This window comes from Stenella coeruleoalba, assembly GCF_951394435.1.
Source record: "Stenella coeruleoalba genome assembly, chromosome: 8".
NCBI classification, from domain to species: Eukaryota; Metazoa; Chordata; class Mammalia; order Artiodactyla; family Delphinidae; genus Stenella; species Stenella coeruleoalba.
In genome coordinates, this window is record NC_137154.1 from 38,410,855 (window position 1) to 38,436,666 (window position 25,812).

A 25,812-nucleotide genomic window follows, 5' to 3' on the forward strand; every position below is an offset into this window, starting at 1 on the left:
CTTAATTTGCTCCTTATATTCCTTCTAATATTCTTAAAAGATTCACTGAATCTTTAGGTTCTTCCCCCATCCAATTTCCATTTCTAAATTTCAGTTTCCTTTTCTCAAAACTTTATTTCATTCACTTTCTTTACAGATGTAATGGCAATTGAATCATTTCATGTGACAAGTATAGGGTATATTTACATAATATTTACCCAAAAAGGTCTGGAAGGAAATAAAATATTGGTATACCTAAGTAAGTTAAGCAAGGGCTAGTAGTTAAGTAAGAGGAAATTTCAAGACGGTTAACAGTTAAGTTGTTTTAAAAAAACCACAACTTTTAACCAAGAAGAAAGGTAAAAATGTTCATTGCGTGACAACATTGAATTTAAATGTATCTTAAGGTGGATTACACTTTTCAACATAAATTTACTTCCTGATGACTTATTATGTGATACTCTTAGGATAACTTATCTCTGTCTTTATAGTACTTTGCATAAAGCAAGTGGCTCAATAAATGTTAGCTACACAACCAACATCTACTATTGAACATTTATGGGTAATTTTTTTTAAATAACCAGAACAAATACCCAATCAAGACAGAAAACCTTCTATAATGAATCATGGGATAAACATAACAAAAGAAAAACAGTGTATTAGATGAAAGTTATTTTCTTCTAGAGACAATGGTCAGACTAGAGTTCTGCCGTGGCAAACTACTGAAGCTTCTTTGAGTGGTTATCACAGCTTACAGATATCAGAGATGAAAGAGAAAAAGATCCATATTGTGGCAAATACTTCTATTTCCCAGCCAATATCCAAATCTTCCCTTCCTCTTCAATAACAAAAGCCCAATTTTGTTCAGGGCAGCCATATATCCAGCTACATTTCCCTGCTTCCCTGGTAGCCTGAGCGTTGGTTCAGGATAATCTCCTTAAAGGGAGAGGATGCATCCTTCTTTGTCTTTGCCTTGCTGCCTGGAACTCTGCTTTGACAGTTAGAGCTCTGGCAGCTATTCTGGACTACGAGGACCAGGGCCACATCTTAGGAAAGCAGATCAAAGAACTGGAAAAAGTTTAGGTCCCCGGTGACTTTATGAAGCTACTACACCTATTCTAGGCTGCTTACTTCAAGAATTACTTTACATGAGAAAATAAATATTTTATGTTGAAGCCACCACTAAGTCTGTTTTCATTTTTGCTTTCTTAACTGATCACTTACCTTCAAACAGGTAAAGAATTTTTATCTCCTTTTTACAGATCAGGCAACTGAGATCCAGAGAGGTAAGATGACTTGCACAAGATCAGTCAGTGAAGAGGTGGGTCTGGCTCCTGGCTCAATGCTTTTTCGCAAGAACTGACTCTTAACAGGTTCTAAATATATGTAAAAAAAAATAAAAATTAAAAATAAACATAAATTTAGCCTTATTACAGTGGTAATGGCACATGACAGTGTAAACATTTGTCAAATCCTGTGATAAGAAAAGGTGCCAAATTTCTATAAAGTGGAATGAGACTGTATCATATTCCAGTGGGGGAAGGGAAAGAAATATATTAACTAAACAGAATCAAAGACCAGAATAAGCAAAGATACTCATTTATTGTACCCAGGTTTTACCATATTGCTCCTCTTTTAAATAACTAAGAAAAGTTCAAATTAAAAGCTTATTTTCCTCTGCAATGAGACTTCAATACATAGGGTAAGTTTCCCCATTAAATCCTTAACTGGAATTTTTCTTAAAATCTTTATCTGGAATCTTTTTTTAATCTTAGCACCACTTTTAAAAATTAACCTTGGCCCCAGCCTCAGACATAGTGATCAGTAATAAAGCAAAACATCTCAAAATCTTTTTTGAAATCCACTACCTAACTGTAAAATACAAGGCAGTTAGCTCATGTGCAAACTCACCAGTGAACATAATTATTTCTAAACAGTATGTAAAGAAAATAAGGAAATAAAATATCTTCAAGTTTTAAGAACACAGATTTGTTTCTTTTCATGGTACTATATTTAACATAAAATTATCTAAGCAGGAGAGTAATCATATGCATGTAATATGTCGGAAAGGCACATGACTTTTATTACCACAGGATGGTCAAAAATAAACAGCAGGGCTTCCCTGGTGGCGCAGTGGTTGAGAGTCCGCCTGCCGATGCAGGGGACACGGGTTCGTGCCTCGGTCTGGGAAGATCCCACATGCCACGGAGTGGCTGGGCCCGTGAGCCATGGCCGCTGAGCCTGCGCGTCCGGAGCCTGTGCTCCACAATGGGAGAGGCCACAGCAGTGAGAGGCCCGCGTACCGCAAAAAATATATATATAAAAAAATAAAAATAAACAGCAGATTGAATCCTAAACACCCTCATTTACTGGCAAGCTATTTGACTCTCTGAGTCTCGATTTTCCTATCTATAAAATTGAACTAATACTTCTCCATAAGTTTTTGACTGGATGAAAATAAGAATGACTACAATGTAACTAGCACAGTACTGGCAATAGTAAATGCTCCATAAACAGTAATGCCCTTCCTGTCTTGAAAATTTAATATCTATATATTTAAATTAAATCTGTGCTGTAAACACCCAAAGTCATTGAACTTAAAAAGCAATAAACCAGTTTGACATACAACGTTAAATGTCATTTTTTGAAAGGCCATGTTAGAGCTCTCCTCTGAGCATTGCCATAGCCAAAGTCCTGATGCAGCTGTAGGCCAATGAAAAGAATACATCCAACAAAAGAAGAACACAATCTCTTCCTCCCTGGAATTAAAACAGAGCTTCTGGGCTTCCCTGGTGGCGCGGTGGTTATCCGCCTGCCAGTGCAGGGGACATAGGATCGAGCCCTAGTCCAGGAAGATCCCACATGCCGTGCAGCAACTAAGCCCATGCGCCACAACTACCAAGCCTACGCTCTAGAGCCCACGAGCCACAACTACTGAGCGCAGCATGCCGCAAGTACTGAAGCCCACGCGTCTACAGCCCATGCTCCGCAACAAGAGAAGCCACCGCAATGAGAAGCCCGCGCACCTCAACAAACAGTAGCCCCCGCTCGCCGCAACTAGAGAAAAGCCTGCGAGCAGCAGCGAAGACCCAACACAGCCAAAATAAACAACTAAATAAATAAAATTTAAAATAAAATATATACGAAAAAAAGAAACTTTCTAAAATTAAAAAAAATAAAACATCAGATGTATGACCAGCTGAGCTGGACTCCAACCCTTCCCTGTATCAAGATATCAGCATAGATCTTAGTGTCTCTGCTGCTTATATCTGTAGAAAAGGACACCAATCAAGAAAACCAGTATATTGCCTTTTTTTCCAACCTTAAAAGACAGTTTCAGTATTCTTTTTTTTAAATTAACCATTCTTTTAATTGAAGTATAGTTAATTTACAATGTTGTGTTACTTGCAGGTATACAGCAAAGTGATTCAGTTATATATATATTTATATTTATTCTTTTTCAGATTCTTTTCCACTATAGGTTATTACAAGATATTGAATATAGTTTCCTATGCTATACAGTAGGTCCTTGTTTATTTTATATATAGTAGTGTGTAGTAGTGTGTATATGTTAATATAGTAGTATGTAGTAGTGCGTATATGTTAATCTCAAACTCCTAATTTCTCTCTCCCTCTCCCCTACAGTATCCTTGATGATAAGGCTTCTGAAAAGCAGATACTGTTGCTCATATGTATACTCAATAAACATATGAGCAACAGTAAGAATTTTAAATTTATTAAAATTACAATGTCTTCATTATTTACACATACTGTACTTCAATAATTAAAATACAGTATGTCAAGAAGCTCTGCCAAAAACAACAAAGAAAAAACAAACAAACACAAAACTGCCAAAAATAAAAGCATGCAACTGCTATCTCATTTTCCATTAGGCTGCTTTAAATTTTTTAAATCAGAGAATGCTGGGACCAGAAATGATCTTAGAGGTTGTTCGCTTCAGACCCTACTTTTATAAAAGGTTATAAGGCACAGGGAGGTTAACCGAGTTGGCCAAGATCATTTGGCAGAGCCAGGATTGGAATCTGGCCATTTAATTCTAAGTAAATGTACTTTTTACCATATTGTGGTGGTTTTTAAAATTTTTAGATTGAAAATCATTAAAGTGATCAACACTTTTCCTTGAATGAATTATTTTAAATTGTTAGGAGCCTGTTTTTTAAAGCCTATAAACTAATTGCATGTATTAAACAGAAAAATAACAATTTCCCCTTTCTAGACCTTCAATTATTTAGAAAAAGTTAATCATCTATCATGCCAAATATAGTCAACTCAATTACAATACTTAAAAGATTATTGACTTTAAGAATTATTTTCAGTACATTTTGAAATCCTACACTTGATTCCTCCAGCTACCCAGTACTTAAAAGGGTATTTTGCACTCTTCAGTCATCTAAAGGGTCCTTAGAAAGTGGAAAGGAATTTAAATATTATTCCAAATAACACAAAATTAGTTTGGTATGTCTACAGAGGTACATAACATATCCCAAAATAAAAAGACACTGGTATTGATCATGTTACTGATACTCTATATTAGTGCCCATAATCAATAACTAGTGTTTTGAAAGGTACCCTTATTGCCTTAATTGTGCATTTCATTTTAACTGGTATTTACAGAGCACAAACCAACTTGGCAAAAAGCATACTGAAAGGGTATATACAAAATGTGTGGTATGAACAATAAGTACCTCGGGAGATCATAGAAAGGTAAACACAACATGGACTTCACCCTTGCAAAATGGGTAAAACTAAAATAGAAGGAGAACAACATAGGTAACCACAAGGAGACAAATGAATTTTTCACTTATCTTGAAAAGCAGGACCAGATCATGGAGAATTTAAAGACCAAGATGAGAAACAGAAGTTCCTATGGGTTTTTTTGTTTGTTTGTTTTTTTGCTGTATGCGGGCCTCTCACTGTTGTGGCCTCTCCAGTTGCAGAGCACAGGCTCCGGACGCACAGGCTCAGCGGCCATGGCTAACAGGCCCAGCCGCTCTGCGGCATATGGGAGCTTCCCAGACCAGGTCATGAACCCGCGTCCCCTGCATCAGCAGGCGGACTCTCAACCACTGAGCCACAAGGGAAGCCCAGAAGTTCCTATGTTTACCCTAATAACAAGAGGGATATTATTTGAGATTTCATTTCTAATTCTAATTTCCATTTTTTTCTTAAAATTTTGACTCTACTAACTGAGGAAGAATTGTTGAAACATCTGTTGGTTCAACGTTTGTTGAACTTGGTTTTCAAGTTTTGTAAAACAAGAACTAACACTCGGCTTAAATCAGAATGAGTCTCGAGGCAATATCTATGAGGAACAAGATGCAAGAATCTGGATATTGGCTGACACTATGCAACAGAGTTTACCAGGGAAGGTCTTAAGAAACAAGTAATTTAAGTAGGCTGTAAAAGAAGCTATAAGTTAATGGATCCAAATCTATTATACCACTAGTCATACTACTTTTAATGAATTCCTTAAAGCAAATATCTCATCAATTCTTTCAGTTCTTATAAGGAAAGTCCACAATATCCTTCAGACAACATTGAGTATCAGATATAATTGCATTTAACCTCCCTTCTCCCTCCTGCTCCCTTTTTTAACCCAGGTAATATATAGTTTGGTGCTCATAGTCACTCATGAATTTAATAGCCTTAATAAAAGGCTTAGACGGCAGCACTTACTTATTCAATTGTGTAAATGGACATTATCCAATTTAGGAGTTTAGCGGACACTGAGACTTTCAAGAGGTTCTGTCTCCCAGAAATGAGAGTAATGGTTCAATGGTTTATGTCCATATTTTCTTTCTTGACATTATAAAATAACTGCCATCCAAGACCACTGCCAGCACCAACCACAACAATAACCACATTTTACTCAGTCACTATTTAGCAGGTGCAACAAGGAAGTACCATCCTTCTCAAACCCTGTACCATCATCTCACACCTAATGATTTGTCACTTAGGGAAAACAATACCACACCCGGCACGAACTTTCTCCTCCCCTAATGTCAGCGGTTGCCGGCTGAACAGAACCGGCAGAAGAGCAGGATTCACCGGCCTATCTTAGCTCCTGCGCCTCAGCCGGTGGTGAGCATCAGTCTCACCAGGGGGCACCTCCCTCGCCCATCAACCTGCCAAGGCCGGGCTGGAGCCCAGACTGGGACTTGGACCTGCACTAACCCCCCCCCCCCCCCCCCCCGCCTGCTCCTCGCCAAGAGCCTGCCACTTTCATCAACCGCAAAGAAAGCATGGGTGCCCGGCAGCGAGTGGAACGGAGAAAGAGACCTCGCGTCTCAAGCTCGAGCTGGAAGCCACTCTCCACCGTGCCCGCCCAACCGTGGAGCTCCCACCATCCTTACTGCCGGGGCAGGGTAGGCGAATACCTGAGCTTTATCTCAGGACCCACCCCAGCCTCCCGCGGTGCAGATCCTCACCCACCTCGAGACCGCCGGCCTTACGAAGCCGCGTCTCCACACGCGAAGCTCCGCCTGCTGAACGCTTGCAGCGCACGGACCTGCCTCTCCAGCCCCCAGCCGGCAGCTCTGCTCTGTACTTCTACCCACCGCGCGCTCCCGCCTCCTTGCTGCCATGGCGACCGCCCCGGGCCCCAGCAGCCGCTAATTGGTCCTACCCGAAGAGTGGAAGGTGCCGATTGGCAAGGGCGGAGACCAGGCCGCGCCGGAGGGCTTGGAGGCGGGCGGTGTGGAGAGCTAACGCGTAGGAGCCCCGGGGAGGGTGAGCCAGGAGGGACGTGGCGCTCCGCGGCGCGGGCTGAGAAGCCGCGCCCCTTCCTTCTCTGGCTTTCATGGAGAGTCCTGTGGAGCAGGATTTGGGTGGGTGAGGTGCTTACCCGGGACGCGGACAAAAACCCAGGTATCTCCTCCCCTTCGGCCGCTGGTCCGCGCCGGCAGCTCCCGGACTGGTCAGAGACAGGCTATTAGGCTCGTTTTCGCCCGCAGGCCTCGCTTGGGTCTAACACCCCGGGCCTCCTCCATGGCGGGAATCTTCCTCATATTTGTAACCGCACCCACTCCCGTTTTGCTGGGCCCTGGGCCACTATGGCTTGATTGCTTTTATTTCACCTTGTCTCACACCCAGCTGCGGACATCTGTCTTTTCTTCACACCCTTCTCATAGAACTGAGACATCTACTCCACAACCCTCATTTTAAAGATAGGAAAACTCAGCTTCAAAGATATTAGTGGTCGAGGGTTAGAGAAGCTGTTGGAGCCTCAAGGCTGGTTTCAAAACTTAAGTCTGCCAAATAATGGCATCTTTCTCCGAGCCTTAGTTTTCTCCCTTGTGAAAAATAGTATATACCTCAGAGTTGTTAGTGAAGATTAGATAAGATTCCAGAAAACCAGTATAGAACCTGTTGCATATATGTTAGTAATGGTAGCTTCTTTTTTATCAGGAAGTAATAGAGAATAGTAGCTAAGTCACAAATTTGGAGCCAGACTGCCTATGTCAAACCAATTCCTTGTCTCGCAGCGTTACTTAAGTGCTCTGTGCCTCACTTTCTTTGTCTGTAAAATGAGAATAATAGTACCCTCCTCCTTACAGCATAAGTTAATAGAAAAGTGACAGGCATATAGTAAGTGCTCAGTAAATGTTAGCCCTTCTCACTTTAGTGGCTGAGCTATGGCTATAATTCAGGTCTCTGGATTCCAAGACCAGCAGTCTTTACTCTTACACACCTCTCATCTGTATACTTACAACAGTGCCTGGAGGTTAAGCTTTTTTGAAGGTTAAGGAGGAAACACTTGTCCATTTTCTTAAAATCTCAAACTATCTCCCTCATCATCATGAAAGTCCTAGAATGTTATGACTCTGCCTTCACTGAGGGTTTAATAGCAGAGACAAATGTGAGGAAAATAATCATATTCGGTTCTGATGGAGAGATTGAAAAGTGAAAACACTAGAGAAAGAAAGTATATTCAAGAGGTTATGGTATAGGAGGACTAAATTTCTATTTGAAAAACATGCGAAATACTAATACGGGGGTATTGGTTATGTACCATTAGTAAGCAATGTTACTGTTAGGTCAGGAGACAATACCACATCCCATCACTGTGGAAAACACTAAACTGTAAATACATCAAAGGCAGGAGCTATCTTCCACATTTTTATTACCCACTATCTACCAAAGGGCCAAGCACACTGTGCCTGATCTAGGCCCTAAAAATTGGGATAAACCCTTTAAGGGGAGACCCTGAAAGATCTTGTAATAATCTATCTAGATTATTTAGATAAATATTATTTATTACTATTATCTAGTAATCCAGTGGAGAAAAGAATGGAAAATGAGAAATTGGATTAGTCCAACAACACAATGAAAAGAAAAAAATAACACTGGCTTGGTGGCTGAGATGCTGGCAATATTCTCAGCAATATTCTGGGGTGAAAGAAGAAGAAAACAAGAAAGACAGGAAAACAAAGATGAAACAGCAAGACTCAGGATTAGGAGAGATCACTGAGGAAGGTATTTCAGAATGTCATGTGCCTGTAAAGCAGGCAACAGCATCTCTTATACTAGTAAAGACTATCTTGTGGTAGAGAAAAATAGGAATGTTGATAGTGAGCCCTGGAACTATGAGCTCATGTGAGGGACTTATAAGGAAATGTTATTACTTAAGAGGTAAAACCCCAAACTTGGAGAGGGAAAAAACAAGACTTTGGAGCCAGACCTGGGTCCCAGCCCTGCCTGGATTAAAAACTCAGTTCTGTCTTTATTAGTAGGGTATCTTCTGGCAAGTTACTTAACCTCTCTCCATAGCATAGCTTCCTCACCTATAACATGGAGGCAATAATAGTTCCCACCTCATAGACTTGTGAGGATTGAATGTGTTTATATTTGTAAAGCAGAGCAGTGCCTGGCACATAGTAAGTGCTATATTAATGTCTGATACAATATTAGTCTCAGTTTCTCCATCTGTAACCTGGGAGCATAATATTGAACTTACGGTAAGGGTTCAAAGGATGTATGTAAACTGTTAGAGAAGAGATGCTCAATAAATATTATTTCTCTGCCCCCTCCACCCCTGCAAGCCCCCAGCCTGTTACCTCTGAACTCCTCTCTGATTAACACTGCCACTGCCACTTCCATCAAGGGGCTATTGCTCAACCTGGTCTAAGCAAGGATAAAATATCTTTGCTTGATTTTTCTTGGCTCAGAGGAAAAGCTCAAAATGAGTTTACTGGAGGCCAGGAGAAAATAAAAGGGAAACAACTCCAGAGAACCAGCTGATGTGAAGCCTGCCCCATACCTTGGTCTTCCAGGAAAAAAAAAAAAAGGTGTCAGGGAGATTCTGGCTTTTTAACACTTCAATTTTCTCCTTCTCACTTCTAGGATCCCACAGGACATCACTTGGCCAAGTTCTTCACTGTGTTCAGAATGGGGGAGAGGGAGGCAGGAGTACTTACAAGAGACAGTAAGTAATCAGAAAGAGGAAAACCACAGTACACTGTACATGGGCACCAAGACGTAACGGTTTTATTACGATCTAGGTCAGTGGTCAGCAAACTAGGCCCTTGGGCCAAATCACCCAACTGCCTGTTTTTGTAAATAGTTTTATTGGAACACAGCCATTCTCAACAGCCACGCTCATTTGCCTATGTATTGTCTCTGATTGCTTTTGAATTACAAGGGCAAGGTTGAGTGGTTGTAATGGAGAATCTGTGGCCCTCAAAGCCAAATATATTTACTACCTGACTCTTTACAAAAAAAAAATTGCTAACCTTTGATCTTGATAATTCACCCAGAATCATTTGTCAATATCCCGACTGCAAAAATGTTCACCTTCGTCAAATCCCCTAATCCATTGCTTCTCAAACTTTAATGTGCATACAGATTACCTGGGGGGTCTTATTAAAATGCAGATTCTGATTCAGTAGATCTACAATGAGGCCTGAGATTCTGCATTTCTAACAAACACTAGGGTGATACCCTAGTGTTGCAATACTAGCAGTACTAGCAATACTAGTATTGCTAGTCCCTAGATCAAACTTCATCCCATCAGCCTGCATTTCTAACAAACACTAGAGTGATACCCTAGTGTTGCAATACTAGCAATACTAGCAATACTAGCAGTATTGCTAGTTCCTAGATCAAGCTTCATCACATCAGCCTTTTTTTCCTTTATTTTATTGAGATATAATTGACATATATCATTTATATTAGTTTCAAGTATATAACATAATGTTTCAATATTACATATTCAATATGTATATATTGCAAAATGATCACCACAATATGTCTAGTTAATGTCTATCACCACACATAGATACAATTGTTTTTTCTTGTGCTGAGACTTAAGATTTACTCTCTTTAGCAACTTTCAAATGTGAAATACAGTATTTCACACTACATAAAGGACCAGCTGTATAGTACAGGGAACTCTACTCAATACTCTGTAAGGACCTATATGGGAAAAGAATCCAAAAAAGATGGATATATGTATATGTATAACTGATTCACTTTGCTGTACATGTAAAACTAACACAACATTGTAAATCAACTATACTCCAATAAAAATTAAAGTAAAAACCTAATTAAACTTAAAAGCTTTTGCACAGCAAAGGAAACCATAAGACAACCATTAGAATAGGAGAAAATATTTGCAAGCAAAGCAACCTACAAGGGATGAATCTCCAAAATATACAAACATCACATGCAGCTCAATATCAAAAAAACAAACAACCCAATCAAAAAAATGGGCAGAAGATCTCAATAGACGTTTCTCCAAAGAAAACATACAAATGGTTAAAAAGCACGTGAAAAGATGCTTCAACATCACAAGTTATTAGAGAAATGCAAATCAGAACTACAATGAGGTATCACTCACACTGGTCAGAATGGCCACCATCAAAAAAAATCTACAAATGATAAATGCTGGAGAGGGTATGGAGAAAAGGGAACCCTCCTACACTGCTGGTGGGAATGTAAACCAGTATAACCACTATGGAGAATAGTATGGAGGTTCCTTAAAAAACTAAAAGTAGAGCTACCATATGATCCAGCAATCCCACTCCTTGGCATATATCCAGAGAAAACCATAATTCGAAAAGATACATGCACCCCAGTGTTCATTGCAGCACTATTTACAATAGCCAGGACATGGAAGCAACCTAAATGTCCGTCAACAGAGGAATGGATAAAGAAGATGTGGTACATATATACAATGGAATGTTACTCAGCCATAAAAAAGAACGAAATAATGCCACTTGCAGCAATATGGATGGACCTAGAGATTGTCATACTAAGTGAAGTAAGTCAGATGGAGAAAGACAAACATCATATGATATCACTTATATGTGGAATCTAAAAAAAGGGTACAAATGAACTTATCTACAAAACAGAAATAGAGTTACAGGTGTAGAAAATAAACTTACGGTTTATTGACATAAACACACTACTATATATAAAATAGATTGACATAAACACACTACTATATATAAAATAGGATTGACATAAACACACTACTATATATAAAATAGATAACTAATAAGAACCTACTGTATAGCACAGGGAACTCTACTCAATACTCTGTAATGGCCTACATGGGAAGAAATCTAAAAAAGACTGGATACATGTATATGTATAACAGATTCACTTTGCTGTACATGTGAAACTAACACAACATTGTAAATCAACTATACCACAATTTAAAAATTGTTTTAATTAAATTAAAATATAATAAACCATATAGTCACCATGCTGTACTTTACATCCCTAGGATCATTTATTTTATAATTGGAAGTTTGTACCTTTTGACCACCTTCACCCATTTCACCCACTGTCCACCCACTGCCTCTGGCAACCACCAATCTGTTCTCTGTATCTATGAGTTCATGTTTTTATTTTTGTTTTTTAGATTCCATATATAGTGAGATCACATGGTATTTGTCTTTCTCTGACTTATTTCACTTAGCATAATGCCATCAGCATTCATCCATGTTGTCACAAATGGCAGGACTTTCTTCTTTTTCTAATGGCTAAATAATATTCATATATATATATATATATATATGCGCCAAGAGTGCAAAGTCTTTCAAGGAGAGAGACAGGTCAGCAGCAAAGAATGCTGCTGAGCAGTTGAATAAGATGAGGACAGAAAAGTGTCCACTCAAAGGAGAGCTTAATACTGTAAAAGCCATCTCAGAGGAGTGGTGGAGATTCCATCTTGCATATGCATATATATATATATAATTATATATATATTATGAAAATGTGATATAGATATATATCACATTTTCATTATCCATTCATTCACTGATGGACACTTAGGTTGCTTCTATGTCATGGTTATTGTAAATAATGCTGCAGTGAACACAGGGATGCAGGTATCTTTTCAAGTTAGGATTTTCATTTCCTTTGGATAAATATCCAGCAGTGGAATTGCTGGATCATATGGTAATTCTATTTTTAATTTTTTGAGGAAACTTCATACCATGTTCCATAGTAGCTGTATGAACTTACATTCCCACCAACGGTGCACTAGGGTTCCCTTTTTTCCACATCCATATCAACACATTTCTCTTTTATTTTTTATTGAAGTACAGTTGATTTACAATGTTGCGTTAATTTCCGCTGTACAGCAAAGTGATTCAGTTACCCATACATATACATTCTTTTATGTATATATATATATCCTTTTCCATTATGGTTTATCATAGGATACTGAACCAACACTTATTTCTTGTCTTTTTGGTAACAGCCATTCTCACAGGTGTGAGGTGATATCTCATTATGGTTTTGATTTGCATTTCCCTGAAGATTAGTGATGTTGAGCACCTTTTCATGTACCTGTTGGCCATTTGAATATCTTCTTTGAAAAAATGTTTATTCCAGTCCTTTGCCCATTTTTAAATTGGATTATTTGGTTTTTTGTTATTGAGTTGTATGAGTTCTTTTTATTTTTGGATATTAACCCCTTATCAGATATAGGATTGGCAAATATTTTCCCCCATTCCATAAGTTGCCTTTTCATTTTGTTGATATTTTACTTTGCAGTGCAAAAGCTTTTTAATTTGATGTAGTCCCTCTTGTTTATTTTTGCTTTTTATTACCTTTGCTTTTGGTGTCAAATCCAAAAAATCATCAACAAGATTGATGTTCAGGAACTTACCACCTATGTTGAAGTTCTTCTAGGAGTTTTATGGTTTCAGGTCTTATATTCATGTCTTTAATCCATTTTGAGTTAAATCCACAAACCGCCATGATTCTGTAACCATTTGCTCTTTTTTCCCTCTGTAACAACAAAAGGCAATCCCTTTACCTGTACTCTGAATCCTGTTCCCCTCCCTCAGTTCTCAAGGGCTTCATTTCTCACTTGGTTATTCCCTTTCTTTCTTTTTTCATTAATCTTCCGTACCTGTTGAATCACACTGTAGGCATACAAACATGCTCTAGGAGTGTTTTTCATCTTTAGAAATTCCTTCCTTATGGATATATAAAAAGATATGATAGGGACGTCCCTGGCAGTCCTTGCCTTCCAACGCAGGCGGTGTGGGTTCGATCCCTGGTCAGGGAGCTAAGATCCCATATGCCTCACGGCCAAAACACCAAAACATAAAACAGAAGCAATATTGCAACAAATTCAATAAAGACTTTAAAAATAGTCCACATAAAATATATATATATATAATAAAGCAAACATAGTAAAATGATAATGATAGAACTTAGTGAGATTTACTGTTATATTCTTTCAACTTCCTGCATGTTTAAAACTTTGATAATAAAATATTTGAAATAAAATCCTTCCCTTGACCCCAAATCATCCTCCATCTTGTTTCTCTGCTTATTGTTTATTCAAATTCCTTTAAAAATTTCCTTTCTCTGCTTGCTCCCCTCCCTTTACTCTCAGCTTGTGCCCATCTGGCTTCCATCTCCACCACTCCTCTGAGATGGCTCTTACAGTATTAAGCTCTCCTTTGAGTGGACACTTTTCTGTCCTCATCATATTCAACTGCTCAGCAACGTTCTTTGCTGCTGACCTGCCTCTCTCCTTGAAACACTCTGCACTCTTGGCATCTGACACCACTCACTTCTAGTTTTCCTTCTACCTTTCTAGGTACTCCTTTTTTGGTCTCCTTTGCCAGCTTCTTCTCCATTACCCAACTTCTCAGAGTTGGAATGTCCCAAGGCTTGGTTCTGGGACCACTTCTCTGTCTACAGCCAATTTTTCCACCCAGGCTCTATTGGCATTTTATGTTGGACACTTCTTCACTGAGTAGAATTTCCCATGTATTTCAGGATGTTTTACACTCCTAGACCCTACCCACTAAATGCCAGTAGTGTCCCCCTTGTCCCCTTAGTCAGTGTGACGACCCAAATTGCCTCCAAACAGTCCCTAGAGCAGTGATATTTCTCAGGGTTAAAAACCATTTTGTCTCTTAGTAGGTGATGCCAGCCAATCTGTGACCTTAAATATCATATATATGCTAATTCTCAAGTATCTCAGGCCCAAACATCTCTTGTGAACTCGCTACCAACTATGCACCTGACATTTCCATTTGAATGGTCTATTATAGAAGCTCAATAAATATTTGATGAATGAATGATCTAATTAACTGTCTTAGCCCCGCTCCTATCAAAAACTGAATTCTTGATCTTTTCCTACCTGTTGTTCCCTGTGGTGGACATGGAGATGTGCTTACTTACATCCCCCTTCAAGGAAGGACTGCCTGCCCAGCTGTGAGGAATGTGGTTAACTGACAGATTCCAGCTCTTACCTGTTTCAGGGTCCACCTCACCTTTAGAGCCAGTTACACTCTTCTTGGGGTATAACTAATGGCATACTGTTCTTGGGGAGGCTCCCAGCCAATGAATGAGCAAGGTGGTAGTACAAGGACCTAGTCCAACACAGAACTCTACTAACTAGCAGTCTGTGCTCTGGTGCTCCCCACTGGGCTGGCAGAGACTTTGTCAGGTTTGCATCATGCTTGCAACCTCTCTCTATACAACTATGCTTCTGCCTCTTTTCCTTTTACAAGTGTTATTCCCTGAGAAACTTTTTGCACACCTAACTCTGTGTCAGCATCTGCTTCCCAGAGAACCTATTAGCACTCTATCTTTTTCATTTCAGTAAATGGAATGCACCTGTTGTTCAAGCCAAACCCTATGAGTCATTCCTGATTCTTAATGTTCCTTCATATTACATATCTAATTCATCAGCAAGTTCTGTTGACTCTACTCCGAAATACATAATCTACTTCTCTCTCTGCTGCTACCAACCCAGTCCAAGTTATCATTTCTCACTGGAATACTGCAGATAGCCTCTAAAGTAGTGTCCTACACCCACTCTGATCACCTATATTCCATTCTCCACACAGCAGTTGGGGTGATCTTTAAAACATAGCACTGCTCTACTTGAAAACAATGGCTTCTATTCCAAACTCCTTGCTCTATCTATCAAGCTTCTTCATGAGGTCTCCTAGCTCTCCATTCAACCTTATTTCTCACTACCATCCTTCTCAATCACTATACTCTAGCCATGTTGATTTTTTTATTTGATTTTTGAATTTTATTTATTTTTTATACAGCAGGCTCCTATTACTTATCTATTTTATACATATTAGTATACATATGTCAATCCCAATCTCCCAATTCATCCCACCACCACACCCCCACCCCACTTTCCCTCAGTGTCCATATGTTTGTTCTCTACATCTGTGTCTATTATTTCTGCCTTGCAAACTGGTCATCTGCACCATTTTCTAGATTCCACATATATGTGTTAATATATGATAATTGTTTTTCTTTCTGACGTACTTCACTCTGTGTGACAGTCTCTAGGTCCATCCACGACTCTACAAATGACCTGATTTCATTCCTTTTTATGGCTGAGTAATATTCCATTGTATGTATGTACCACATCTTCTTTATCCATTTGTCTGTCAGTGGGCATTTAAGTTGCTTTCATGACCTGGCTATTGTAAATAGTGAGGCAATGAACATTTGGGTGCATGTGTCTTTTTGAGTTACGGTTTTCTCTGGGTATATGCCCAGTAGTGGGATTGCTGGGTCATACTATAATTCTATTTTTAGTTTTTTAAGGAACCTCCATACTGTTCTCCATAGTGGCTGTATCAGTTTACATTCCCACCAACAGTACGGGAGGGTTCCCTTTTCTCCACACCCTCCCCAGCATTTGTTGTTTGTAGATTTTCTGATAATGCCCATTCTAACTGGTGTGAGGTGATACCTCATTGTAGTTTTGATTTGCATTTCTCTAATAATTAATGATGTTGAGCAGCTTTTCATGTGCTTCTTGGCCATCTGTATGTCTTCTTTGGAGAAACGTCTATTTAGGTCTTCTGCCCATTTTTGAATTGGGTTGTTTGTTTTTTTAATATTGAGCTAAATGAGCTGTTTATATATTTTCGAGATTAATCCTTTGTCCGTCGATTCGTTTGCAAATATTTTCTCCCATTCTGAGGGTTGTCTTTTCATCTTGTTTATAGTTTCCTTTGCTGTGAAAAAGCTTTTAAGTTTCATTAGGTCCCATTTGTTTATTTTTGGTTTTATTTCCATTACTAGCAGGTGGGTCAAAAAAGAACTTGCTGTGATTTATGTCAAAGAGTGTTCTTCCTATGCTTTCCTTTAAGAGTTTTATAGTGTCCTGTCTTACATTTAGGTCTTTAATCCATTTTGAGTTTATTTTTGTGTATGGTGTTAGGGAATGTTCTAATTTCATTCTTTTACATGTAGCTATCCAGTTTTCCCAGTACTACTTATTAAGAGACTGTCTTTTCTCCATTGTATATCCTTGCCTCCTTTGTCATAGATTAGTTGACCATAGGTACATGGGTTTATCTCTGGGCTTTCTATCCTGTTCCATTCATCTATATTTCTGCTTTTGTGTCAGTACCATATTGTCTTGATTACTGTAACTTTGTAGTATAGTTTGAAGTCAGGGAGCCTGATTCCTCCAGCTCCGTTTTTTTCCCTCAAGATTGCTTTGGCTATTAGGGGTCTTTTGTGTCTCCATACAAATTTTAAGATTTTTTGTCCTAGTTCTGTAAAAATTGCCATTGGTAATTTGATATGGATTGCATTGAATCTGTAGATTGCTTTGGGTAGTATAGTCATTTTCACAGTATTGATTCTTCCAATCCAAGAACATGGTATATCTCTCCAACTGTTTGTGTCATCTTTGATTTATTTCATCAGTGTCTTATGGTTTTCTGAGTACAGGTCTTTTACCTCCTTAGGTAGGTTTATTCCTAGGTATTTTATTCTTTTTGTTGCAGTGGTGAATGGGATTGTTTCCTTAATTTCTCTTTCTGATCTTTCGTTCTTAGTGTATAGGAATGCAAGAGACTTCTGTGCATTAATTTTGTATCCTGCAACTTTACCAAATTCATTGATTAGCTCTAGTAGTTTTCTGGTGGCATCTTTAGGATTTTCTGTGTATAGTATCATGTCATCTGCAAACAGTGACAGTTTTATGTCTTCTTTTCCAATTTGTATTCCTTTTATTTCTTTTTCTTCTCTGATTGCCATGACTAGGACTTCCAAAACTGTTTCATAATAGTGGTGAGACATCCTTGTCTTTTTCCTAATCTTAGAGGAAATGCTCTCAGATTTTCACCATTGAGAATGATGTTTGCTGTGGGTTTGTCATATATGGCCTTTATTATGTTGAGTTAGGTTCCTTTAATGCCCATTTTCTGGAGAGTTTTTATCATAAATGGGTGTTGAATTTTGTCAAAAGCTTTTTCTGCATCTATTGAGATGATCATATGGTTTTTATACTTCAATATGCTAATATGGTGTATCACATTGATTGACTTGCATATAGTGAAGAATCCTTGCATCCCTGGGATAAATCCCACTTGATCATGGTGTATGATCCTTTTAATGTGTTGTTGGATTCTGTTTGCTATATTTTGCTGAGGATTTTTGCATCTATAGTAATCAGTGATATTGATCTGTAATTTTCTTTTTTTGTAGTATCTTTGTCTGGTTTGGGTATCAGGGTGATGGTGGTCTTGGACTTTTGTTTTTTGGAAGATTTTTAATCACACTTTCAATTTCATTACTTGTGATTGGTCTGTTCATATTTTCTGTTTCTTCCTGGTTCAGTCTTGCAAGGTTATACCTTTCTAAGAATTTGTCCGTTTCTTCCTGGTTGTCCATTTCATTGGCATAGAGTTGCTTGTAGTAGTCTCTTATGATGCTTTGTATTTCTGCAGTGTCCATTGTAACTTCTTTTTCATTTCTAATCTTATTGATTTGAGTCCTCTCCCTCTTTTTCTTGATGAGTTGGCTAAAGGGTTATCAGTTTTGTTTATCTTCTCAAAGAACCAGCTTTTAGTTTTATTGATTTTTGCTATTGTTTTCTTTGTTTCTATTTCATTTATTTCTGCTCTGATCTTTATGATTTCTTTCCTTCTACTAACTTTGGGTTTTGTTTGTTTTTCTTTCTCTAGTTCCTTTAGGTGTAAGGTTAGATTGTTTATTTGAGATTTTTCTTATTTCTTGAGGTAGGCTTGTATTGCTATAAATTTCCCTCTTAGAACTGCTTTTGCTGCATCCCATAGGTTTTGGATCATCGTGTTTTTGTTGTCATTTGTCTCTAGGTGTTGTTTGATTTCCTCTTTGATTTCTTCAGTGATCTCTTGGTTATTAAGTAGTGTATTTTTTAGCCTCATGTGTTTGTGTTTTTTACGTTGTTTGCCCTGTAGTTTATTTCTAATCTCATAGCGCTGTGGTCAGAAAAGATGCTTGATATGATTTCAATTTTCTTAAATTTTCTGAGGCTTGATTTGTGACCCAAGATATGATCTATCCTGGAGAATGTTCCATGTGCACTTGAGAAGAAAATGTAATCTGCTGGTTTTGGATGGAATGTCCTATAAATATCAATTAAATCTATCTATTGTGTCAATTAAAGCTTGTTTTTCCTTATTAATTTTCAGTCTGGATGATATGTCCATTGGTGTAGGTGAGGTGTTAAAGTCCCCCACTATTATTGTGTTACTGTCGATTTCCTCTTTTAGAGCTGTTAGCAGTTGCCTTATGTATTGAGGTGCTCCTGTGTTGGGTGCATATATATTTATAATTGTTATATATTCTTTTTGGATTGATCCTTTGATCATTATGTAGTGTCCTTCTTTTTCTCTTGTAATAGTCTTTATTTTAACGTCTATTTTATCTGATATGTGTATTGCTACTCCAGGTTTCTTTTGATTTCCATTTGCATGGAATATCATTTTCCATCCCCTCACTTTCAGTCTGTATGTGTCCCTAGTTCTTAAGTGGGTCTCTTGTAGACAGCACATATATGGGTCTTGTTTTTGTATCCATTCAGTGAGACTGTGTCTTTTGGTTGGAGCATTTAATCCATCACATTTAAGGTGATTATCAATAAGTATGTTCCTATTACCATTTTCTTAATTGTTTTTTTTTTTGTAGGTCCTTTTCTTCTCTTGTGTTTCCCACTTTGAGAAGTTCCCTTAGCATTTGTTGTAGAGGTGGTTTGGTGGTCCTGAATTCTCTTAGCTTTTGCTTGTCTGTAAAGCTTTTAATTTCTCCATCGAATCTGAATGAGTTCCTTGCCAGGTAGAGTAATCTTGGTTGTAGTTTCTTCCCTTTCATCACTTTAAGTATATCATGCCAGTCCCTTCTGGCTTGTAGAGTTTCTGCTGAGAAATCAGCCGTTAACCTTATGGAAGTTCCCTTGTATGTTATTTGTCATTTTTCCCTTGTTGCTTTCAATAATTTTCTTTGTCCTTAATTTTTGTCAGTTTGATTACTATGTGTCTCAGCGTGTTTCTCCTTGGGCTTATCTTGCCTGGGACTCTCTGTGCTTCCTTAACTTGGGTGGCTATTTCCTTTCCCATGTTAGGGAAGTTTTTGACTGTCATCTCTTCAAATATTTTCTCAGTCCTTTCTCTCTCTCTTCTCCTTCTAGGACCCCTATAATGTGAATATTGTTGTGTTTAATGTTGTCCCAGAGGTCTCAGACTGTTTTCATTTCTTTTCATTCTTTTTTCTTTATTCTGTTCCATGGCAGTGAATTCCATCATTCTGTCTCCCAGGTCACTTATCCTTTCTTCTGCCGCAGTTATTCTGATATTGATTCCTTCCAGTGTATTTTTCATTTCAGTTATTATATTGTTCATGTCTGTTTGTTCTTTAATTCTTCTAGGTGTTTGTTCTTTAATTCTTCTAGGTCTTTGTTAAACATTCCTTGCATCTTCTCAATCTTTGCCTCTGTTCTTTTTCCAAGGACCTGGATCATCTTCATTATCATTATTCTGAATTCTTTTTCTGGGTGGTTGCCTATCTCCACTTCATTTAGTTGTTTTTCTGGGGTTTTATCTTGTTCCTTCATCTGGTATATAGTCCTCTGCCTTTTCATTTTGTCTGTCTTTCTGTGGATGCGGTTTTTGTTCCACAGGTTGCAGACTTGTAGTTCTTTTTGCTTCTGCTCTAGCCATGTTGATTTTTTATTGTTGTTGTTCTTAGAAACCATTCCCAGCTAAGGCCTTTGCTCAAGTATACCCACTTCGGTAGACCACTATTTCCCCTACATTTTACATGGCCGGATCCTTCTTCACTTGTACTCAGCTTGCCATTGCCTCAGAAAAACCCACTCTGACTACTCAACCTAAAGTAATTTTCCTCTCCTCCTTCCCATTATTCTCCATAATAATATGTATATATACATTTACATATATGTGAAATTCATTTACATATATAGGTATACATATATATGCACTTCTTTCCTTAATTGCTTTTGTCTGTCTCTTTCACTAGACCAGAAGATCCATGAGAGTATAGACCATATTTGATTTGTTTTTCACCATTTACCCAGAGCCTAGCACAGTGTCTGATACATATAGTAGGCAATCAATACATATTTGTTGAATGAATGAGTGAATGAAAGGACAATCACCTAATTATCTTAGGTATTCATGTTGTTGGGGATGTTTTTTCTCAGTATTTTGACAAAGGGATTTGATTCTTGTTTTTATCTTTTTTTTCCTTTATAAGGAGAATGGAAATTGTGTCCTCTGCCTGCTGATATTAGTGATCATCACAAAGGAGACAAATATTAGTAAGAGTAAATCAATAGACAGTAAAAACAATATCTAGATCCATGTTACAATGACAATAATTTAAAGAGTCCCATACTTTAAAAATTAGACTATCTCTACCCAAAAAGTTTTATAGCATCCTAAGAATGATAATTTTACTCCCACTTAGGAATCCTAAAAAAAAAAAGAAGAAGAAACTAGAAACAAAGTAGTATGAAGTATGTGTTCCATAGATTACAAGAATTTAGTGAGAAAAAAATTCAGTCATGCTGCCGTAAGGAATGTTATCAAATAAATATTGTGTGCTACATTCATAATTTTTGTTTCTGTTCAGCAAAAAACCTTATAATGTGCAATGACTGTAGTTATATAAATCTTATTCCCAATCACTAGATTTTCACTTTATGAAGTTAAAAAAAAGATAACCTCTCACTCCCCCTAAAGAATAAACAGTATATCCAGAAAGCAGAATCTCTTTAGAGATCTCCTATAAAACTTCACTATGATAGATGTTTGCCTGAAATACTTGGAAAACTGAATTTATACTTTTTACTCACTCTAACGAGATCTAAATCACAGTATTTACACATCCTTCTCTAACTTTTATGATCCTTTTTTTTTTTTAGAGAGATGTTTATTCAAGGCCTTTGCCCATTTTATTTTATTTTATTATTTATTTATTTTTGGCTCTGTTGGGTCTTTGTTGCTGCATGCGGGCTTTCTCTAGTTGTGGTGAGCAGGGGCTACTCTTTGTTGCAGTGTGTGGGCTTCTCATTGTCATGGCTTCTCTTGTTGCGGAGCACGGGCTCTAGGCGTGCGGGCTTCAGTAGTTGTGGCACCCGGGCTCAGTAGTTGTGGCTCATGGGCTCTAGAGCGGAGGCTCAGTAGTTGTGGCACACAGGCTTAGTTGCTCCGCAGCATGTGGGATCCTCCCAAACCAGGGCTCGAACCCATGTCCCCTGCATTGGCAGGTGGACTCTTAACCACTGCGCCACCAGGGAAGTCCCTATGATCCTTTTAATGTAGAAATTTTCTTATGACATCATGAAGTTTCCCAAGCAACCTCATGCTTTTGTGATGCCATACAGATTTTATCTTCCCACTTCCCATCCTATGTTGCAGTCCTGAATGAGGTTAATACATGATATCATGGGGCATGATACAAAGAAATAGGCAAATGATTGCAATGGTATGGAGGCATGGGTTGTCATTCCAAGGTGGTAGGGCAATTCATGAGGTCATAAAGGGTAGGGTGTGGCCAGGGAAATTCAAGAATGGAGGGGAAGATTGTTGGTATAGTTCACGTTATCACAAGAGAGGTTTTAAGCATAAAACTTGATGCTTAAAGGAATGGGCAAACTGCAATTACTAGAGGGTGGTACAAAATAGTTCTTCACAAGAGAAAGAGGTTGAGTCCTTATTTGGGAATCCAGTAATGTCAGGAGATGGAACAGTCCTTCATTCCTTTAAGTATGATATCATAGAAAACTAAAAAAGTTAAGCAACTGGTGCCCAGGGGTAGAATCAGACCCATAGACATGTTGTTTGACCTGCTTATAGGGTTGGGGTTTTTTCCAACTAGTTACCAAGTCACAAGTTCCCATAATAAAAATCAGGATTTCTGGCTTCTCTCTTGAAAATATTGGAGTTCTGACAGTCCTTAGCCTGTATTCCTACATGGCAACAACTGGCTGGAGCAAAGTAACAGCTTCCCTCTTTGGACAAGGCAGATACTTATTAGTTTACAATCCCACTTAGCCAGCTTTACTCATATTATCCACCTAGCACTTGTAGGCTTTTAAGTTTGTGACACTAGTTTGGGGAATTCCATATAACAAAGAGGTGAGTCAATGTTGTAGGAGGGGAAGGTAATCTATGACATAAGGTATAGAGACCTTGGAAAATTCATTGTGACAAGAGTAGAAGCAGCAGGATGTTTATATCCTGCCCTTTTAATCTCAGTAATATTCTTTCTGATCCTGCCACTCTGACCTCAGAGGATTTTGCCTCCATTATGCAGTCTATGTATTAATCAAGGAATTAAACTGGATCGATGGAATTTAATTCATAAGATACTTTCCTCCCAAATTCACTAATGTTGACATAATTTTTATTATATATTTGTATATTGTCGAGTGTCCTTTGTGTCAAACATCCATGGGTCAAGTTTAGAACAAATCTCATTATCCCTAAGTGGTATAAACCATCATGTCTCCAAAGAATAAGACATTCCATAGCATCACCAACTGTTTGTCCTTGGGGCATCCTATTCTCCTCACTGCCTGCATGCCTTGGCACAGACTGCTTCTTTTCTTGTAATGTTTTTCTCTCTCACTAAACTAGTCATTTTTCAAAGAACAGTAGAGAAATCACTTTCTCTAACTATACCTTCCTAGCATTAAAAAAAAAACTCTGGGACTTCCGCGGTGGTGCAGCAGTTAAGACTCCATGCTTCCAATGAAGGGGGATCACAGGTTCAATCCCTGGTCAGGGAATTAAGATCCCACATGCCGCGTGGCGTGGCCAAAAAAAAAAAAGAAAGAAAAGAAACAACTCGTTTATTAGGCTCTCATAGAAATTTGAAGATACCTTTATTAAAGAACTTATACCTTTATTTTAGAACTGCAGTAGTTTTTTTTAATTTATTAATCTCCTTGGGTAGAATTAAAGACGGTGACTTACTTAAAGGCAGTATTTTCGTTTCTCCAGGGCCTAGCAATCTAAAGACATTTAATAAATGTGTTGAATGAATGGTCATAAGCAAGTATAGAAATCTACTAGGTCAAAAGGTTATGGGGGGGGGACTTCCCTGGTGGCGCAGTGTTTAAGACTCCGTGCGCCCAATGCAAGAGGCCCGGGTTCGATCCCTGGTCAGGGAACTAGATCCCACATGCGTGCTGCAACTAAGAGTTCTCATGCCACAACTAAGGAGCCAGCGAGCCGCAACTAAGAAGCCTGCCTGCCGCAACTAAGAAGACTGTCTGCCACGACTAAGACCTGGTGCAACCAAATAAATAAATAATCATTTCTTAAAAATTGCCATAAGGGGATTAAGCAGAATATGATGTCATGAGAAAAATCTGTGAAAATTTATCTGGTGACACTAGTCTGGAAGTGTTGACCACAACAGGAAGAGGAGCTGGACCCTGCATTTATACCACTAGGGTGATTGATGCAAGCCTCTCTGGAATCCTCCCATGCCCAGATAAGCGTGAACACTTACCACAGTGCCTGAAGCCTAGTAGGCCTGCACTAAAGCCTTGTTGAATAAATTAATGAATGAATGGGTCTGGGAATGAGCCAGCATATTTTGGGTTCTGGGCCATCAGAAACCAGGCCTTGGCCCTAATCTGGGTTAGTCAGGAGTTGTTTGGTTTCTACGTCAAGGTGGACTGGCACAGTCCACTATGTTCTGAGTTGGACTGATCTCTTAGCTGAGGACATGTTTGTCTATCTGTGTCGACACAACTCTGGGTACAACATTATACTGAGATGGTACTGGCTGGGATTCTGGCTGGATTGTAAACTGGTTTCTGAACCGATATGCTAGGATTGGTCAGTGCTTGCTCTGGCAGCACATATACTGAAATAGGATTGGTCAGCAGGTCTAATCTTGGGTATGGGTTCCAGTTTAGGCTATGGATCAGTCTGGCACTTTCCTTGGCAATGGAATTAGCCCATAACTGAAATCATGAACTAAATAACAGGTATGAGTTGATATCTCATTGTGGTTTTGATTTGCATTTCTCTGATGATTAATAACGCTGAGCACCTTTTCACGTACCTGTTGGTCATTTGTATGTTTTCTTTGGAGAAATATCTATTCAGAACCTTTGCCCATTATTTTATTGAAGTATGGTTGATTTACAATGTTGTATTAATTTCTGCTGTACAGCAAAGTGACAGTTATACATATATATACATTCTTTTCTGTATTCTTTTCCATTATGGTTTATCACAGGATATTGAATACAGTTCCATATGCTGTACAGTAGGACCTTGTTTTTTATCCATTCTATATATAATAGTTTGCCCCTTTGCCCATTTTTTAATTGGGTTATTTGGTTTTTTGCTATTGAGTTTGATGAGTTCCTTATATTTTTTCAATATTAACCCCTTATCAGATATATGATTTGCAAATATTTTCTCCTACTCCATAGGTTGCCTTTTCATTTTGTTGATGGTTTTGTTTTCTGTGCAGAAGCTTTTTAGTTTGATGTAGTCCCACTTGTTTACTTTTGTGCTTATTGCCTTTGCATTTGGTGTTAAATCCAAAATATCTGTAAGCAAGTTTTAAACTCTAGTTTGTTAGTTTGCTTTTTGCCATGGAGCAAGTTAGTAATTCTGTTTTTGTTTTTGTTTTTTGCAGTACGCGGGCCTCTCACTGTTGTGGCCTCTCCCATTGCGGAGCACAGGCTCCGGACGCGCAGGCTCAGCAACCATGGCTCACGGGCCCAGCCGCTCCGCGGCATGTGGGATCTTCCCGGACCGGGGCATGAACCCGTGTCTCCTGCATCGGCAGGTGGACTCTCAACCACTGCGCCACCAGGGAAGCCCAAGTTAGTAATTCTGAAACTACCTTTTGTGCATTCTAAGAGAAACTTAGTAAACATATGTGAATAATTTCTAGATCTCTCACTGTCAGAAATGAGTTCAAATATGGAAAGGAAGAAGGCTAGAATGAACCCTATGGTAATAGAGTGAAATTGAGGGAATCAGAATAAACTCAGGGTTCTATACAAATAGATGAATGGATGGCTGATTGGTAGTT

General features: G+C 38.5%; 1 protein-coding gene and 1 long non-coding RNA gene across 8 annotated transcripts in view; one reads left to right on the plus strand and one right to left on the minus strand.

Annotated features, from left to right (window-relative positions):
- NUCB2 (nucleobindin 2) overlaps positions 1 to 6,519 on the minus strand; it is a gene marked incomplete at its 3' end in the record, with an annotated part of 48,912 nt that extends 42,393 nt beyond the window's left edge. For 3 of the 7 annotated variants that reach the window (XM_079928082.1, XM_079928085.1, XM_079928086.1), the window contains exon 1: positions 1,204 to 1,969. Of the gene's footprint in view, positions 1 to 1,203; positions 1,972 to 6,432 lie in introns of those variants that run through there. The other 4 variants (XR_013829298.1, XM_079928084.1, XM_079928083.1 and 1 more) reach the window with 3 other exon arrangements.
- A 225-nt stretch (positions 6,520 to 6,744) lies between these two features.
- Positions 6,745 to 25,592, plus strand: LOC307189931. Its single transcript, XR_013829323.1, has 3 exons — positions 6,745 to 6,867; positions 9,343 to 9,424; positions 25,411 to 25,592. It is a non-coding gene; the product is annotated as an uncharacterized lncRNA (long non-coding RNA).
- Positions 25,593 to 25,812: the final 220 nt, after the last annotated feature.